Source organism: Choloepus didactylus, chromosome 14 (genome assembly GCF_015220235.1).
Source record: "Choloepus didactylus isolate mChoDid1 chromosome 14, mChoDid1.pri, whole genome shotgun sequence".
In the NCBI taxonomy this organism is placed as follows: domain Eukaryota; kingdom Metazoa; phylum Chordata; class Mammalia; order Pilosa; family Megalonychidae; genus Choloepus; species Choloepus didactylus.
In genome coordinates this window covers 7,569,869-7,590,458 of record NC_051320.1, presented here as the reverse complement: position 1 = coordinate 7,590,458, position 20,590 = coordinate 7,569,869, and positions in this window count along the sequence as shown.

Below are 20,590 nucleotides of genomic sequence, written 5' to 3'. Positions count from 1 at the left end.
CCACCTACCTCTTTTTCTCTTTCAAAGGTTTCAGTTTTCGCTTTGCTCCACTGGTTTAAGCAATGTAATTTATATTTCTGGGCATAGTTATCATTAAATATTTAACATACATTTTTAAATTTGTATATTCTTAAGAGTCATATTAACCAGTAGCTTTACTTTCTTATAGAATAAGAAAAATGTCCCTTTTTAGGTTTACTTCCCTTCAAATTATTCTCTTCCTTTCAACTTCTATGATATTATTCTTGTCTAGTACTTTTTTAAAACACACACAAACACAAAACACACCCACACTTTCTCACACACACACATGAAGGACCACTAGCAATACTATGATTATTTTCAGCAATGTTTTTAGCACTAGTTATATGCTTTATGCACTATTGCTTTCTGGGTTCATTTTTCTTCTTGATTTATTATAGCAGGTGAGTAACTACTTTGATGATCATCTATAATTATAATGTTCTCTTTGCTCTTTTATATCTGAAGATCTTTCTATTTTATTCTCACTTTTGGAGTATGGTTTGGTGTAGAATAAAGCCATATGATTTTTGATATAGAGGAATTTTTCCTAGGTATTTTGAAGATATTAGTAACTTTTCTTATAGTATTTTGTCACTGTTGAAATATCTGCTGCTATTCTGGTTTTACCCTTTATAGTTTGTAAAGCTTTTCTTTAGTCTTTCAAATTATGCAGATTTCTTATGTTATTTTGCAGGCCTGTTGTCCTGACTCATAGAGACTTTGCATATCAAATTATTTTTCTCATTTTGCAGGCTAGAGTTCAGGACTGTTAGCTGTGGAAGGTGGAGGATGATGCAATAGGTCCATGTTGATATCTGCAAATGCTGGTCAGAATGAACCCCATCATCATATTTTATGTTTTATATCTTCAAGGTTAATGAGGCCATGAGAGTTATCTCTAACTCTTATCCAGACTAGACTACCCAGAGAGTTTCTCAAGCCATGTGTGCCTGGGTGTATGTGAATATGACTATGCCTTGAGAGGGAAAATTGAACTTTTTGATTGTCTGAAGTGACCATCTCTTACTCAGAAGTCATTTTCAATCAAGCATCTATGTATACCTTGTAGACATTTTAGGGTCTGAAAGATTGTACTTCGGTCTCTCCAAGATAATTTTGTTGGCCTTTCTGACATAAATCCTTGCTAAGCTGGCTTCTTTTTCTTTCCTGAAGATTAATGAATGTACTTTAATTTACCAAATACTGTCGACAGTAGGTCTCCCTGTCAACAAAAGCCAACTCTTGATATTTTGCCTGTAGAGTTAGCTTCCACAGAGTTTTGTTTTCATTTATGATTTATCCCAATCATTAGCTGCATTCATCTTTCAAGCTGAAGATTCAAGTCTTTCTTAATTTCTGAACACTTCTGGGAATATCCATTAAATATTGCCTCTTCACCATGCTCTCTATTTTTGTTTCCTTAGAAATCTTGCTTGATAAATGCTAGAATTTCTCAATCTGCATCTTGTGTTTTTAATTTCTTATTCATAGCTTCTAGCTCTTATTTTCTATGTATCCAAAATTGTATTTTCCAATCCACTATTTTTTTTTTCTTAGCTAATGTCCTGTTCACTAATTTTTCTTAGGCAATGCTACTTTTATTGTATAATTTTTATTTTATGGGTGACATTTTTATTTCTAAAATACCCACTTGGTTATTTTTCATAGTTAGTTTTCTTGGTTTATATCTGTTCTTTTTCATAATTTGCTGCTCTTATTTCATGGAGTCTACTTTTTCCTTTATCTTTTGAATGATGTTCAATGCACTAATTTTAGCATCCTTTTTAGATAGCTTGATTGATTCTTGACATTCAATAAATATTTCTGGTGTCCTTTATCCCTTATGGTAGATCTATATTCCTCCTTTTGTTTTATTTTTCATGTGGGGTGAAGTGTTGATATGAGTCTAAAATTAATATTAACTGACAATTTCATAGCATTTGCCATGTAATTGCTTGTAATAATACATTTAATCCTCATTCAAACCACATGAGGTAGATATTATTATTAAACTCATTTTACAAATGGGGAAATCCAGGAAGGGAGAGGTTAAATTGAGTGCTCAAATTCACTCAGCAGTAGGCAGAAGAATCATGAATGCAAGCCTAGGCAACATTGCTACAAAGTCTGGTTTGTGTGTGTGTGTGTATGTGTGTTTGTATGTGTGTGTTTAGTTTGCAAGGTTTGTAACTGAGAAATCTGGATGAATATTGATACATAATTGAGATTAGAATTTCAAGAACAAAAGTAGTTCTGTATATACTAAGCTTAAATGTGCATCTCTTTTCAATACGTATTACTTACATGGCACTCAGTCTGGGAAGTTTGCCGGGTAGTTGCAGATATAAGCATGCTACTTAGGAGATATATATATATATATATATATATATATATATATATAACAAAATTTACTGTATTCTGGAAAATATTAATAAATTGCAATGATTTCTAATGAGTTATCTAGAGTCATACATTGTGCATAATGTTATTTTATTGTATTTAGAAAGTTAATTTATTTTGTGAGAGACAGTATAGTGATTTAAAGTCTTTCTTTGCTTTCAAACTTTGACTTTCTAGTTAAAAGTTTTTGAATAATTAAAATTGTACAACTAGAAGTAGAAGCAATGTGATCATAAAAGAATGAATCTTGAAGGTTGATGTTGGCCAAAGGCAAAACTCTGGCATTTGCAGTATCTGTGTTATGATCCTGTGATGGAATCTACTCTACCCAAAATTCTGGGGGCCACATTTATAATATTTCCCTTCATTCCAAGGTAGACAAGTCCATAGGTATTTTACTTTTATAAACTTGCCTCTAATTTATGCATAGCTTATATACAGTGAAATGCACAGGCATTATATGGTTTGAGTGTTGACAAATGTATACGCCCATATTATGTCCCTACCAAGGCATAGAGCAAGATGAATTTTCACTATTCTAGAGCTAAATGAAATGCACAGCATGTATTCCCTTGTGTCTGGAATGTCTGAATATCTGTGACATTCATTCAGCCTGTTGTGTGTATCATTTGACCATTCCTATTTATTGAGAAATTGTGTTCCAATCTCTTCTTTCTGGACACTTGGATTGTTTCCAGATTGAAGATATCATTAATAAAACTTTTCTATATGTACTTAACTTTGTGTGAACATATATGTTGATTTCTCTTGAGTAAATACAAAGGAGTAAAATTACTAGGTCATAAGGTACATGTTTTGCTTTATAAGAAAACACCAAACCATCAGCAATGCCTGTCTCAGTTTCTCTACAATGTTGCCAACATTTACTGTTGTCATTTCTATTTAATTTCAACCATTCCAGTAGTGCACTATTGTGATTTTAATTTGTGTTTTTCCACTAATTATATTAAACACCTTTTTCTCATTGGCTGTTCTATTCCATACCTCTGTTAGTAAAGGGTCTGCTTCTCTTTTACTCTTAATTTTGCAATTTCATTATTATTTTACAAAATTTCACATTACCTTTGAATGCAAGTTCTTTGTCATCTAGCTGTATTGCAAATATTTTCTCCTAGACTGTGGCTTGCCTTGTCATTTCTAAATGATTTTTTTTTTATGAACAGATTTTAAATGGATTAAAGTCTAATTTATAGTTTATTTGACTCCATGGTTATGATTTTTGTGATCAGTTTAAGAAATCTTTACATCAAAGTCTCAAAGTTTCCCTCTTATGTTTCCTCATAGGTGCTTTATAATTTTAACTCATATGTTTGAAAGCAGCCCATTAAATCAAAGATACAGGCTCCAAATCTATTACTTCCCAAACCCACTAATGGAAAATATACTTATTGGAGATCCAGCTGTTAGTGGGGTTTGTTCTCTTAAAATGAATTAGTAAGTTATGCAATAAACTAATTCACATTCGAGTTAATAATTCTCACCTTTTGGATGGAGATTTTGGAGTGAAACTCTAAGCCAACAGTAATTGTTTGTTAACTGCAGGCTTTCAGGCTCCCTGTTGATTTAGCAAGGAAGATATCTGAAGGCATTTCAGTATTCCCAATGCCATTAATTATAATACTAGAGGGAAAACGTTAAGTAAGGCCAGAGCAGACCTCTTCAATATCTCATCCTCCTAAAGAAATACTTATGCACCATTTGTAAGTCCCTGGGAGCTCATGGGTTAGCTGTGAGCTGAAAGCCAAATTGTTAACAAAACAGTAAACTCATCTAGTAAATTGATAGGGATTAGAGAGTGTTATACTCTTAGTTTTCTAGGGTTGCTGCAACAAATACTACAAACTGAGTGGCTTAAAACAACAGAAGTTTATTGCCTCAGATCTGGAGGGTATAGAATCCTCCTTTCCTCTTTCTAACTCCTGGTGGATTGTGTTGCCAGCAATCCTTGGGATTCAATCTCTGTCTCAATGACCCAATGGGCTGTTTCTCTCCTTCTCCCCTTCTTATGAGGATACCAGTCACATTGGATTAGGGCCCATCCTAACGCAGTTTGGCTTCTTTTAGCTAATAACAGCTTCAAGACCTCATTTCCAAATAAGATCACATTCACAAGATAGAGTTAGGACTTAAGCATGTCTTTTGGGAGACATAAATTAATGCATCAGAGTTACTATTTAATTTGAGATCATAAAGCCATGTACTGGCCTTTTAGGGTTTTAGCACCTAATTTGAAAGCAGATTTCTGGAAAGTATATTTTTGTTTTCTATTTCTTTTACTCTGCTCTCCTCACCATTCTGTACACCCAACATTCTGAATAGGCCATAACCAGGGACCTTGGTGATTTTTCATCACCACTACTCGCCATTGCCAGTATATTCTGTCATATAAATGTCCGCTGCTACAACATGCATATATCGTAAAAATGACTTCCTTTTTTTTTTCCTCTCTCACTTACTTTTTCCTCATTTGGCTCCTCAAATGGCATACTGGAAATACAGCTTCAAGACTAATGGTCAAGGAGCATGTTTAAATCAAAGCCCAAGTTACAATCAAAACTCATTGCTTCCCACAAAAGAGAGGATATGGCCATCAATATAGGGTTTTCTTTAACATTATGAGCAATTTTTCATGCATTCATCTTCAACTCTAATACGTGTGCAGCACTTGTATTTTTTTTAATTCACCTAAGTTAAAATATATCATCTGGGGAGTCTGTTTACATCGAGGAAGTCATAAAATACAGATCACTCTTGCTGATTAAAACATGTTTAATATTGTCCTCTGCTGAATTTCTCTAAATTCTACAAATATTTCTGAGGGGACCAATGAAAATTACATGTTCAGCTGTGTTCACTGAGGTGGAATAGTTGGGGGGAAAGTTCAGATTGTCATTTTTCTTCTTTACTGTGAATCTAAAAATACATGTTTTGTTTTTTCTCCCGTATTGACAAAGGTGAATTTCACTAGTTAGCTGGTCAAGGAGTACATACCCCAACCATTATGGGATCATGCTTTTATTCTAAGCAATTTTATAGTGAAGAAGTCCATTAGTACATAATACTCGCTGTCTAAAACTTGTGTTTTCATTGAGCAAAAACCTGAGAGTACAGATACTTCAGAGCAAAATGTAATGAGCTCACAAGTACCTAAATTTGTAAGTACCACATAGAGTGAAATGTAATGAGACTGTTTAAGGTTCATTACACTGACTACGACAATGAAAAGTTAAGTACAAGTCTTACATTGTGCATTCAACATCTTAGACTAGATTTTACCACATTGGTTATGCTGGTTATCTTTCAGATGATGTTTCTTATTAGCAGTCCTAGATTATGGGTGAGGAGTTTTCATTTGCTAAGCAGAATGTTTTGTTTTAGTAATGATAGTTGAAAAATAAAGCCATTGCTTATTGGACAAATAAAATGGTCAATGTTAAAGTTACACTATTTCCATAGCCCTGGATTTTCTCCCCAAGAAGGTTCCAAGCCCAGTGTCATATCCAAGGACCAAGATGTGAAGGTCACCAAAGTTGACCCCTTGACATCGTTTGGTCCTCACTTTACGGCATTATTCCTAACCCCTTTCTCCTGGATCACGATTTCTTTAGGAATGACCAAATGACTTGAAACCATGAAGGGGACTCGTTCCCAGCCACCTGTGGATATGATGCCTGGAACCACAAACATCTTCTGGCCATGAGACCAGGAGACAGCCCCAGGCATCGAGGTCCCCGGAGCCATGGCTCTGGAGCTCTGCTGTACAGTCTTTCCAGCCATCTTATTTGGGAGACAATAGTGTCCTATTGTCCAAACCTAATGAGTTTTACTTTTCCTTACAGTCAAGGGTATCCCACCTGATATATTAGTTAAATATTTTATTTCAACTAACATTGTGAGCTTTTTTAATTATTTGAAAATCATTAAATGATTTTGTTACAGAATTGTTTTCACAGGTAGCAGATTTTTTTCACCATATTAAAAATACAAGATCTGAGGAAATCAAAGTGAAAGCTGAAAACATAGTTTCTGTGAGTTCATCTAGATATGACAATCATAATTTTGCTGCCTTTTGCTGTTTTCAACAATCTTTTAGGAATTATTTTATGGAAAAAAAAAAGCAACACCCTTTTCTTTTCTATACATATTTCATATTCCTGATCATTCAAATTTTCTGATTGTTAGAACATCACTTTCCAATAATTCATATGGAGAGAGAATTAACATTTATTGTCCAGATATGAAATCCAGTTTCAGAAACAGGACCAACCTTAATAATATGATTGACACAAAGGTTAGGGAAAAATCCACATCCACATCTTGTTGAATACTTGCCTTGCTTGACTTTTTTCATTTTCCTGTGGGTGAACTGATCTTAAAATTTTTAATTAAACTATTCGTAGGTAAATTTAATTACAGATTAAAAGATTTAAAAAAATTAATCTTTTATATTCAAATATTAAGCCTTGATTTTCAAAGACTGTATGAATATGCTTTCTATTTCCTCTATTTTTTAAAAAACATTGAAATATAGTTCATGCCCTGGCAGCTGTATCTCTGACTCATATCCAGATTTCTCAATCATAATTCCAATATTGACACATAAGCTCACAAAATTTTAGCAAGTATCCTTAGAGGAAGGTAGAAATCGATGTTGTCTTTAGTACTATAGATAAGATGCTGCTCCACAGAGTCAAAATAAGCCACTCTCAGTATAGGTAATTGTATATGTTTACAATCTACATCAAGTCCAATTTATACATTCAAATGCTGAAATGTTGAAAAGAATGTTGTTATAAAAGTTATATAAAATTGTATAAAATTATATGTATATAAATATATAAAATAAAAAATATAAAAATATAAAATTGCTTTAAACTGCCTCCTCCAACCCCCAATCACACAACAGCTGTTTAAATGAGAAAAGACTAAAACAAGTTGATTGTTTTCTCCCTAAGATACACTAACATGAATTGCCTAATCACATTCTGGCTGCTTCTTTCTTGTAGGCACAGATTAGCCAGATGAAATCCCTTCCAAAAGAAAAAGTCCTATACATAGGTTTTGAACATGTATTTTTTTTTTTTTTTTTTGTCTTCACACCAAGTGGTGAAAACAAGTTGAAATTCATCTTGATCTTTAGGGCATAGAAAGCTGAACTGAGAATCAAGGCGGTAAGAACACAGCAAGCATACCACTCACATATATTATTCTTACTTTTCCCACTAAACACAAGCATTGTTGTCTGAATTCCCATCAACATAAGCCCCAAAAGGCTATGATTAAATGTAAAACCTATTAGCAGTAAAACTTATTCCCTGTCTTGGTAGGAGCTATTCTTTAAATTATTCAAACATGGGAACTTTTTCTATCACTGTATACTAACACTAAAAAAAGAACTTATGATTTGTCATCCAGCAGCTTCTTAGAATTCGCTAGGAATTATCAAGCCAGTCAGTCAGCTTAAGCAATTATTTTTTTTAAATTAATTTATTTTTTATTGAAATCATTCATATAGCATACAATTATCTAAAGATCCAAAGTGTACCATCATTTGCCCATGGTATCATCATACAGCTGTGCTTCATCACCACAATTAATTTTTTTTTCAAATTTTAGAATATTTTCATTACTCCAGAATAGAAATAAAGACAAAAAAAGGAAACCAAATCCTCCCATACCCCTGACCACCCCCCCCCTCCATTATTGATTCCTAGTTTTTGTACAGTACATTTGTTACTATTGATGAAAGAATGTCAAAACACTACTAACTGTAGTATATGTTTTACAATAGGTGTATATTTTTTCCTATATTCCCCTCTATTACTAACTTCTAGTTATAAAGTCATACATTTGTTCTAGTTCATGAGAGAGATTTCTATTATTTGTACAGTTAATCACAGACATCGTCCACCACAAGATTCACTGTTTTATACATTCCCATCTTTTAACCTCCAACTTTCCTTCTGGTGACATACGTGACTCTGAACTTACCCTTTCCACCATCTTCACACACCATTCATCACTGTTAGTTATTCTCACAACATGCTACCATCACCCCTGTCCAATTCCAAATGTTTAAGTTCACCCTAGTTGAACATTCTGCTCATAATAAGCAACCGCTCCCCATTCTTGAGCCTCATTCTATATCTATACATTCCATTTTAAGTAAACAATCATTGGTTCCATGTACAGTCACATATTTATGGATTCAGCACCATCACCACTATCTATATAAGAACATCTGTATTTCTTCCACAAAGAAGGAGGAAGAATCAAATAGAGAGACAGAAGAAAAAGAAAAAAGAAAGGGAAAGAGAGAAAAAAAATGACAGCTCAAAGCAGCAAAAGGAAAGATAGCATTAAACTTAAGTAGAGTAAAGAGTCAGACAACATCACCAGTGCCAGGAGTCCCATATCCTTCCCCTGTGTCTCTCCCCATAAGCATTTAGCTTTGGTATATTGTCTTTGTTTCATTAAAGGAAGCATAATGCAATGTTTCTATTAATTATAGTCTCTAGTTTGTATTGATCTCATTTCCCCCCAATCCCACCCTATTTTTAACACCTTGAAATGTTGACATTCATTTGTTCTACCTCATGTAAAAACATATTTGTACCTTTTAGTACAATTGTTGAACACCCTAGGTTTCACTGAATTATACAGTCCCAGTCCTTATCTTTTGTTTTTTTTGTTCTGGTGTCCCACATAGTCCTAACCTTCCTCTTTCAACCATACTCACAGTCATCTTTGTTCAGTGTACTTACATTGCTGTGCTACTGTCTCCCAAAATTGTGTTCCAAACCTCTCACTCCTGTCTTTTCCTTTCTGTCTCCAGTGCTTCCTTTAGTGTTTCCTGTAGAGGAGGTATCTTGTTCACAAACTTGTCATTGTCTGTTTGTCACATAATATTTTTAGCTCTCTCTCATATTTGAAGGACAATTTTGCCACATGTGGCAGCCCATGGCCTAAGCAAAACAGGCCTGCAGATCTTGGTGCACAGCAGTCTGCATGACCTAGGCAGCTAATGTTTAACCTATTGTCTTTGTAAGCCAGTAAAGAGAAAAAGGGTAAATTGACCTTAAAATGTAACTATATGGGAAGCAGGCAGGAGATGAGAGGCTCTTAGTCTCACAAAAAGCAAAATATAATTGTTCAAATGTTATTCTAGTCCTTCCTGCACCCCTCCCCTCACTTCAGGTCAGAGTGACCTGTTCCTGCATCTATGCTCCCCCACCCTTAGGAATGCCTTTCTCTTAAACCCTTACAAATGGCTTGCTGTCCTCTTTGCATTGCATGGTCGACTTCCCTTTGAATGTGATGCCCACCCAGCCTGGAAAGCAATCATGATCTGTCCATGACTTCTCACCCTGTAAGCAAGCCCTGAACAAAAGTTCATGAATCAGAAAATGCTCCTTGTCTTCTTTGGCATCTGAACTGGCATGACCCTCGTGGGCTGTGACACTGGATGTAGGATTCTTGGTTGGTGGTTTTTCTCTTTCAATATCTTAAATTTATCACACCACTTCTTTCTTGCCTTCATGGTTTCTATCGAGAAATCCACAAGTAATCTTATCAAACTTCCTTTGTAGGTGATAGATCACTTTTCTCTTGCTGCTTTCAGGATTATCTCTTTGTATTTGATGTTTGATAAATTGATTATTAAGTATCTTGGCATAGGCCTATTCAGATCTATTCTGTTTGGACTATGCTGTACTTCTTGGATCCATAATTTTGTCTTTCATAAGAGATGGGAAATTTTCATTGATATTTCCTCTATTATTGCTTCTCTCCCTTTTCCCTTCTCTTCTCCTTCTGGGACACCAATGACACATACATTCCTGCATTTCATGTTGTCCTTCAATTCCCGGAGGCATTCCTCATATTTTTCCATTCTTTTCTCTATCCATTCTTTTTTGTGTTGGCTTTCAGGTATCTTGTTCTCCAGTTCAAGTGTTTTCTTCTGTCTCCTGAGATCTGCTGTTATATGTCTCCATTGTGTCCTTCATCTCGTGTGTTGTACCTTTCATTTCCATAGATTCTGCCAGTAGTTTTTTCAAACTTTTGATTTCTACCTTATGTACGCTCAACGTTTTCCTTATATGCTTCATCTCTTTTGCCATATCTTCCCTAAACTTTTGAATTGGTTTAGTATTAGTTGTTTAAGTTCCTATGTCTCAGTTGAAGTGTAAGTTTGTTCCTTTGACTGGGTCATAACTTTGTCTTTCTTAGTGTAGGTTGGAGTTTTCTGTTGTCTAGGCATCTGGTTTCCTTGGTTACACCAGTCAGCTTTTCCCAGACCATATGGTCTCAGGTCTTGGAAGGAGGGAATAGTATTCAGTTTCCCTGAGGGTGTTTTAGAAGATTTATACACACTGTGAGGACTCAAGTCACTGTGTTTTTCTGCCCAGCAGGTGGCACCTGTCAGCCTGTAGCTCCCAACTGGTATAAGGAGGTGTGGCCTGTGGCTGTTTTCCTCTGGGCTCTTGAGTCTGTTTCTGAATGGAAGGTGGGTAGTAGATCCTGCCACCACCTTCTTCCTCTTAAAGAAGATATACCCCCTATGAAGTAGTCATTTGCATTTGAATAGTCTGTCTGCCTTTGCTATCTCCACCCTTGTCTGGGTCAGAGTGCTGGGAACTGAAAATGGCTGAGGCTTTCTCCACTGAGCTGAAAAAGTGACAGAAAGCCCTCTTCAGGGCCAGTCTACAGCCACCCTCTGGCTCTCCAAGGTCAGTCATCACCAAAAGCCTCTGCCTGCTTGTTGGAGATTCATAGCTTGTATTGAGCAGTCCACATTTGTCAATTAAAACCCCAGTTGGAGCTCAGCTAAGCTATATTTGCTTGTTGGGAGAGTGCTGCTGTCTAGTACTGCAAGGCTTTGCAGATTGAGCCATGGGGGGAGGGGGCTCCCTGCTTGGATCTGCAGTTTTTACTTACAGATTTTATGCTGCAATCTCAGGCATTCCTCCCAATCCAGGTTGGTGTATGATGAGTGGGCAGTCACATCCCCCCTCCAGTTATTCCAGATTATTTACTAGTTGTTCCTTGTTGTTTGCTAGCTTTTCCAGGAGGACTAACTAGCTTCCACTACTCTGTGTGCCACCATCTTCTTCCATATCCTCAAAGCAACATTTTGAAGTACAGAGAATGGGACAAACAATTTCCTAGGAATAGTTTGTCATCTTTCTTAGTTTTTGCATGAATATCCAGAATGATTTCCAGATCTTGCACATTGGTGGCTGAAATGTCAAAATTCCACCTTTCCCCTATGGTGTGCTCTGTTTTTGATTGATAGTGAGAAGATGAGGAAATATAATGACCTTGGCCTCATTCTTCATGTATTTCAATTTTCAGCAGTTATCCATTCTCAAGCATATACACTAACGGGGTCTTGTCTAAATTAAAGTTAGATGATATCAACATTCCTGAGAAGTCATGTGTACTAAAATAAGTATATCCATAATAATGCATTTTTTGTAATCTTATTACTTTTAGAGAATAAATTTGAGACATAGTCTTTGTAGGTCTATAGCAGGTTTCCCCCAGAATTTTTGGAAAATATAAACAACACCTACATACTTGAAATCAAAGAGGAACAAGAGATACTATAAAATTACCACTTGTAAAAGGAATCTATTTATAGAAATAGACACAAATTAAACATTTTTGTATTAAAAGGACAATTATAATTTACTTGATGTTTATATTTTTCCTGGCCTGAGCCAATGGCCCTGTTACAATAGATAACAAAGACCATGAGAAAGTTAGAATGTTTTAGTGTTTTTTCAGCCCAATTGGAATGCAAGACAATATCTTATGTTCCAGTCTCTTAGATATACAGGTAATAGTGTTCATATATTTAACATAAAATTGGAAGTATTGTTTCTAATTTGTGATTTAAAAATATTAAAGGACTAACGGATTGAATATTTGAAATTAGTAATACACTTTAAGTTCAGACACATGTTGACTCTATTATAAGGTGCACATATACAAAATCATGATATCAGATGGAAGTGTTAATTCACATGCCTTTCTATTGCTTAGTAACCATTTTTTAAACAATGTAAACACTAATATGCCTGGCAGTGTGATTTTATTCAATTAAGGTATAACTAGTCTTTTTTTTTTTTTTACATATGAGAAATCTTAAAGCCCAGAAAAGTTTAATCCTCCTGGGAACACATCTTGGAAGGAGAGCAATTAGCTGGGATGGTAAATTAACACTGTTAATACAGAAGATGAATGCTATTTCCATTATGCCATTTTTTATCATAACCAGAGTAGAACTTTAGAAAATGTGTATGTTCTCATAACTGGGAAAATATAAATTGCTATAAATTTCTTTGTATTTCTGGTTTCCTTATTTAGCCATGTTCAGTTCCCTTTAACAGAATGAATTGTGCCTCCTTGTATAATTTCACAGTAGATCATGTACCTTGCTTTGACAGTTATTTTCTGATTATTATTTATTCTTCTGGAGGCAGACTGCCTGGGTTCATATTCTAGATCTAAGTTACCAGCTTTTTAGCTTGGACAAATTATTTAATCCCTGCCTTATATTCTTCTTCTGAAATGGTTACAATAACAATGTAGTTACCTCATCAGACCTGTAACAAAGAAATTTAACTAATGTAGGTAAAGGACTGGCACACATAAAAGCACTGACTAATTTTATTAGTTATACTGCCTCTATATAACAAAATATATTTATATTAACAATTACATAGCAATATATTATACAATTTAATTATATTATTAATAGCATTTGTATTATGAGCAAGGTTATACCTAATATATTGTATAATTTTTTTAATTGTTGAATGAATCCACAAGTGTGAAATGACTCTTCAGAATCTGATAACATAAGATTGCACATGTCTGTTTTTAGTAATTGAAAGGTAACACCCTTAGTACATCAGCATCTTTAAAGCTGTGATGAAATTTTTTCATTGCACCTGGCAAAGTGACTGACACCAAGTGGTACCAAAAACTCATGCATAATTTAACTGAAATACATACTTTTCAGGTGTGCTGGTTTGAATGTATTATGTCCCCCAGAAAAAACCATATTCTTTGATGTAATCTTGTGTGGGTGGATGTTATCAGCGTTGATTAGATTATAATTCTTTGAGTGTTTTTTTGGAATGCGCCCCACACAGCTGTGGGTGATGACTCTGATTAGATATTTCCATGGAGGCATGGCCCCACCCATTCAGGGTGGGCCTTGATCAGTGGAGTTATATAAATGAGCTGACAGGCAGAGGGAACTCAGTGCAGCTGTGAGTGACACTTTGAAGAGGAGTTACAGCCAAGAGGGACACTTTGAAGAAAGCACAGGAGCTGCAGATGAGAGACAGTTTGAAGACGGCCATCAAAAGCAGACTCTTGCTCCAGACAAGCTAAGAGAGGTTAAACACCCCAAGTGCAACTAAGAGTGACATTTTTGAGGAACTGCAGCCTAGAGAGGAATATCCTGGGAGAAAGCCATTTTGAAGCCGAAACTTTGGAGCAGACACCAGCCATGTGTCTTCCCAGCTAACAGAGGTTTTCCGGACACCATTGGCCATCTTCCAGTGAAGGTACCTGATTGCTGATGCATTAACTTGGACACTTTATGGCCTTAAGACTGTAACTGTGTAACCAAATAACCCCCCTTTTATAAAAGCCAATCCATCTCTGGTGTTTTGCATTCCGGCAGCATTAGCAAACTAGAACAGATTTTGGTACCAGAGAAGTGGGGTGCTTTTGCTGCTGAGTTTGCAAATACCAAACATGTTGGAACAGCTTTTTAAATGGATAAGGGGAAGATTCTGGAAGAATTGTGAGGAGCTTAATGGAAAAGGCCTAAACTGCTTTGAAGAGACTGTTTGTGGAAATATGGACTCTAAAGATACTTCTGATGAGGCCTTGAACAGAAATGATAAATGTGTTGTTTTGAACTGGAAGAAAGGTGATCCTTGTTTTAAAGTGGCAGAGAATTTGGCAAAATTGAGTCCTGGTGTCAGGTGGAAGGAAGAATTTGAAAGCAACAACCTGGAATACTTAGCTGAGGAGATCTCTAGACTACATGTGGAGGCTGTAGCCTGGCTTCTCCTTGTAGCTCATAGTAAAATGTGAGCAGAGAGAGATAAACTTAGAACTGAACTCTTGGGTTCAAAGAAACCAGAAGCTGATGGCTTGGAAAATTATGAGCTTCCAAGGGGTGGAATCCCAGAAGCTACAGCCCAATGTGAGGATTTAACCAAACATGGAACCCAGCCACCATTTCAGTACAAGCCAAGATTGGAAAAGGAGTTAAGCAGAAAAGATTTGTGGAAATTCCTATTGTCTGACGGCTTTAACCCCTGTGTGCTTCATGCAAAGCCAACAGAATTTTTGTGAGATCTTTACAGATGGAGCCATTGCCAGTCTGGACTGGAGGGGACAGACAAGGAACAAACTGAAGGAGAAATTTCTTCAAAGACAGAGCCATGGAGGTTGAGGTCTGGAGTCAAGAGGTCTCAGGCAGGGAGAGCAGAGTAGCCCACATGCATGGAAAGGGTGAGTTTGCCCCAGAGGTCAAGGGTGGGCATTCCGCCTCGATGCTCTGGAAGAGTTTTGCTCCCCCAGGTCCCAAAGAGGGTTGAGCACATTCCCAGGAAATTAGGGAGAGCCTGGCTGCCACCACACTGTTCTGAAGGGGTTGAGCTTGTGCCCTGGAGATGGAAGGGAATCCGTGTGCTTCCCTGATGTTTGAGGAGGGTGGGGCCAAGAAGGTGGTCTCCCCAGTGTGTGGATATGTTGGAGCACTCACCCAAGCATTTGGAGAGGAAAGGGCTGCTGCAAAGGCCCTTAGGAAGGGTTAGATTCCAGCTCTCTCAAGCCCCAAGGATGCAACGTTGTTCTGTAAATGACTCTCAGACTTTGAAATCTAGTGGAGTTTGTCCTGCGGGTTTTAGGAACTGTTTTTGTCCTGTTAACCCTGTTTTCCTTACTGTTTTTCCTTATGGCAATGCAAATGTTTATCCAATGAATGTCCCTCCTTTGTATATTGGAAGCATATAACTTGTTCTAAGTCCACAGATCCAAAGCTAAAGGAAAATTATGCCTTAGGACAGATCATGCTTATAGTTGATTTTGACGGAATTTTGTACTTAGCTATTGTTACTGAAATGATTTAAGTTTCTGTGATGTTGTGAGATGAATGTATTTTGTATTTGGAAAGAATATGTTTTTCTGGGGTCCAGGGGGTAGAATGTGCTGGTTTGAATGTATTATGTCGCCCTGAAAAAGCCATATTCTTTGATGCAATCTTGTGTGGGCAGATGTTATCAGTGTTGATTAGATTATAATTCTTTGAGTGTTTCCATGGAATGCACCCCATCCAACTGTAGGTGATAACTCTGATTAGATATTTCCATGGAGGCATGGCCCCACCCATTTGGGGTGGGCCTTGATCAGTGGAGCCATATAAATGAGCTGACAGGCAGAGGGAACTCAGTGCAGTTGTGAGTGACATTTTGAAGAGGAGTTACAGCCAAGAGGGACACCTTGAAGAAAGCACAGGAGCTGCAGATGAGAGACAGTTTGAAGACGGCTGTTGAAAGCAGACTCTTGTTCCAGAGGAGCTAAGAGAGGTTAAATACCCCAAGTGCAACTAAGAGTGACATTTTAGAGGAACTGCAGCCTAGAGAGGAACATCCTGGGAGAAAGCCATTTTGAAGCCAGATCTTTGGAGCAGATGCCAGCCACGTGCCTTCCTAGCTAACAATGGTTTTCTGGACAACATTGGCCATCCTCCAGTGAAGGTACCTGATTGCTGATGCATTAACTTGGACACTTTATAGCCTTAAGACTGTAACTGTGTAACCAAGTAACCCCCCTTTTATAAAAGCCGATTCATCTCTGGTGTTTTGCATTCCGCCAGCATTAGCAAACTAGAACATCAGGTTTGGAGAACCACTTTTTAACTCTTTTGAATTCAGTAATAGCAATTGATGTAAACAATCATAAAAGCTAAATTTAAATATTGTTCATGCCATTTGAGAAAATATTTAATAAAAAGAATGAAAAATGCCATATCAACTAATTTCAACTCATGGAATAAAAGAAATGGCCTCAAAAAGTCAACCAGTAGCAGCAAGCCAGTTACTACAGTGGTACATGTGGGAACGCCACAGAAACTTTCATGAAATGATACCTTCATTGTGCAGAATAAAGAGTTCAGAAAGGGCAAATCTCCTTGTTACTTACATAGTCCATACTAACTTCTGGTCAAAGCAGACAGGAAATTTCTGACACATTAATGAAACAATCACTCATTAGTCATGAGTTAGTCACTCCTTGTTTTGAATTTCTCAAATATGTTCTAAAGAATTTGGCAATCCTTTTCTCACCTTCATTCACATTGGTTGCTATATTATAGGCAATCTTTGCAGCATCTTCATATCAAAAAAAGTAACATGGCTCCAATTATTTGCAATTGTCTTCTTAGATTCCTTAGAGCACTTGTTTTATGGTTCACAAGCCAAAGTACAATGGATGCTTCTCCAAATGATGAGTATTTACACAAGTAATGATTGTATACTTTATTTGGATACTTTTTGCTTCCACATTGCCTTTAGCTAAATGCTGAATTTCACTGTAATTTTAAAGATATTTTAAATGACAATTAGGCTGAATATATGTAGAACCAATAATGCACGTTTATCATAATAAATGATAATATGTGCACAGTATGCACATTTGCCTGTGTATATGCAATGCCAAGTAGCTCATGATTGCTGCTTGGCTGACAGTGATCATCAGGCACATTGACTGAAATATATCTTTTAGCTAGATAAACTTACTTTTAAAAGGAAATTTCCTGTCATTACACTATATAAGGAAAATAAATGGAAAAACAGTGTTGCTTACCATAAAGTGGAAGACACTTTGATAACTTTAAAATAATGAAAACAAAATGTTACTAATTTCCAATTAAAGAGATGCTAGATGGTGAAATCTTCATCTTAAAATAAATAAAATGTAAACTTTTCTAATCCTATATGTTTGAGATTGACATGGCCTGTAATTTATTTCCAGAATTCACAATGGTAATGTATGCCCAACACAAGAATGGATTTTGGATGCAGTATAAATATCCATGAGAAAATCATGATGGATTTTGTGCCAGTGCAACCCAAGACTTTTAAAGTTATGGACTTTTAGCATAATATTGGAAGTGAGATCATGGCTTTTTGACTGAAAATATTTCTACAAATCCCCAAAATATTAATTAGAAAATTCAAAGAGATAAGATATCATCACTGAAAAATACACACTGAAACTATGTGAAACTCCCTGTGTAAAATACATTTATATGCACAAAGCACAAGCCCTATGTTTTTCTCTGAATTGGTAAAAGATGAATTTTCTTAAGGAGAGACCATCTAGTGACACAGAATATTGGATTACTTAACTGAAAAATCAAGGAGAGCTGTCAAAAAGAATTACCAAAGCTATACCTCTTTCTTTAAATCTCAGATGTAGTTAATTTTTAAAAATAGTAATTTCCATTGTCAACATTGACTTCTCAACCAAAGTAAAGCTAAAAGATAGATCCAGTTCAGTTTCTGTGACAAAACACCTGCAAACATGAGTTCTTGAGAGGCCAGCCTCACTGGGGAGAACTAAATCTTCTCGTTGTGTTTTTAAGAAGTCAATTAAGGTGAAGCCATCTAAACTATATTGTATTCCTTATGCAGTTAGGTATTATAACAATTAGAGTAAAATTTGTGTAAACAATATTATCAAAGAATACTTTTATAGCAACTTGATTAAGGTAATGAGATGTATGTGTTTGACAGGATTAATTAATCAGACTCTAGGTTACCTAAGTATTTTGTTACATATCTGTGTGTGTGTGTGTGTGTGTGTGTTTAGAAAGCATTTGAAACAACAGAGTGTTTTTACTATGGAAAACAAAAATGCATTTTCTTTGTTGTAGATGGAAAAATATTCAGTAGAATAATAATCAGAAAAATCAGAAATGTAGACACATTTAAAATAAAATATCAAAGTGGTATGTGCTCTTTTCACTATTTCACCACTCATTCAAGGTACAAAACCCTTCCAATGATTATTTTTCAAACTGGAATGACAATTGCTAGATCATTTGGCATTACCCTATGGTACACACAAAATTATATGGCAACTTCAATTTATTAAATTCTGATGTGTATTCTTGGTAGCTGAATAGGTACAGCAATTCAAAAAAACATTTTTCCTGCATTGTAGGTTTGAGAAATTTAGTAAATATGCCAACATTCTTGGGAATAAGGGTTGTCAGCATGAGAGAAGAGGAGCAGGAAGCCTACAGTGGTGATGAAGAAATATTACCCTAGTGTTAAATCAAATCTAGCAGTAGTAAAATAATAATGTATCATGACCAAATGGAATCTGTCCCAGTAATACAAGATTGGTTTAACATCTGAAAATCTTTCAATGAAATACATCCACTAGCAGAACAGATAAAAAAGAAAAGAAAAATACATAATCATCTTTTGCCAGAGTTGGCCAACTAGAGCCCAAAGACCAAACTCAAACCACCACCTGCTTTTGTAAGTAAGATTTTTACTCATGGCTGCATTCAAGCTTACTATGATCTGTTAACTATTGTTACTGTTATTGTAGATTTTCATAGTACAACAGCAGTGTTGACTGGATGCAATAGAGACTGTATGACCCAGAAAGCATGTTAAGTCAACTCTATAAATAAGTTCAATGACCTAAAGAAAAACATAGACACAAATCTAAAGGAAATTAGAAAAAAATGATGCATGAAAAAAGAAGGGATTAGAAATTTTAAAATAGGACCAAAACACCTTTTGAGGATGAAAAACCCAGTATTGGAGAGGCATTCAACACCAGATTTGCACATGCAGAGGAAAGAATCAACAAAATAGATGAGAGGACAATTGAAGTCACTGGGTTGAAAGAGTAGATGGAAAAAAAATAAAAATAAAAGTGGGAAGAGCCCATGGGGCTTATAGGACAACATGAATGCAACATATATACATTATGGGCATCCCAGAAAGAGAAGAGAAAGGAAAGGCACAGAAAGCATTTGAAGAATTAATGGCTGAAAATCACCCAAACTGACAAAAAAAAAAGCATGAGTATATGTGGTACATGACTATCTAAGGAACCTAAATAAACTCCAAATAGAATAAACCAAATAGATATGCTTTAAAGTATATCATAATCAAACTATCAAATGCCAGAGATAAAGAGAAAATTCTGAAAGCAGCAAGAGAGAAGGATTTATTACATATGATAGATTCTCAATAACAATAAGTGCTAATTTCTCATCAGAAACCATGGAAGCAAGAAAGCAGTGGTACAACATATTTAAAGTACTGAAAGCAAAAACATTGCCAGCTATAGTGAATTGTGCTGTGTACCACGGTTTGGACACGTTCTTGGTTTTGGTCTACAGTCTGTTAGGTGTGGGCCATTGTAAATAAGGTCTTCTTACAATATTACTTCCATTAAGGTATATCTCACTGAACTAAATTGGGCTTTAATACAGATTACTGGAGTCCTTTGTAATTAGAGTGAAAGTGTACCGCCTTACTGATGCCTCAATTTTGGACTTCTCTTAGCCTTAAAACCTTGAGCCAGTAATTTCCCATTGTTTATGTGTGACAGAAACAACATAAAGAGGCAGGCTGTAAGGGTACGAACAGAGATTGCTATGTTATTGAAGTTAATTTGGTACCACTTGAAACTAGTTTTTTTAAATAGATTTAGGATATTAGATACAAACCTCATCATAACCACAAAGAAAGTATTTAGAATATATGCATAAACGGAACTGAGAAGAGGATCAATCAAAATATCAACTGTACATAAAGAAGCCTGCAGCAGAAGAAATGAATGACAAAAATGGCATGAAATACAAAAAACAAAGGACAAAGGGCTGATATAGGTCCTGCCTTATCAGTATTTACTCTGAATGTAAATGGATTAAATTCTCCAATCAATTACACATATTTGCAGAATGGATAAAAAGCAATATCCATCTATAAATAGTTTATTGTTTAAAAGAGACTCACTTAAACCTAAGGCACAGAAAGACTGAATGTGAAAGGATGGAAAATATGCCATGTAAATAGTAGCC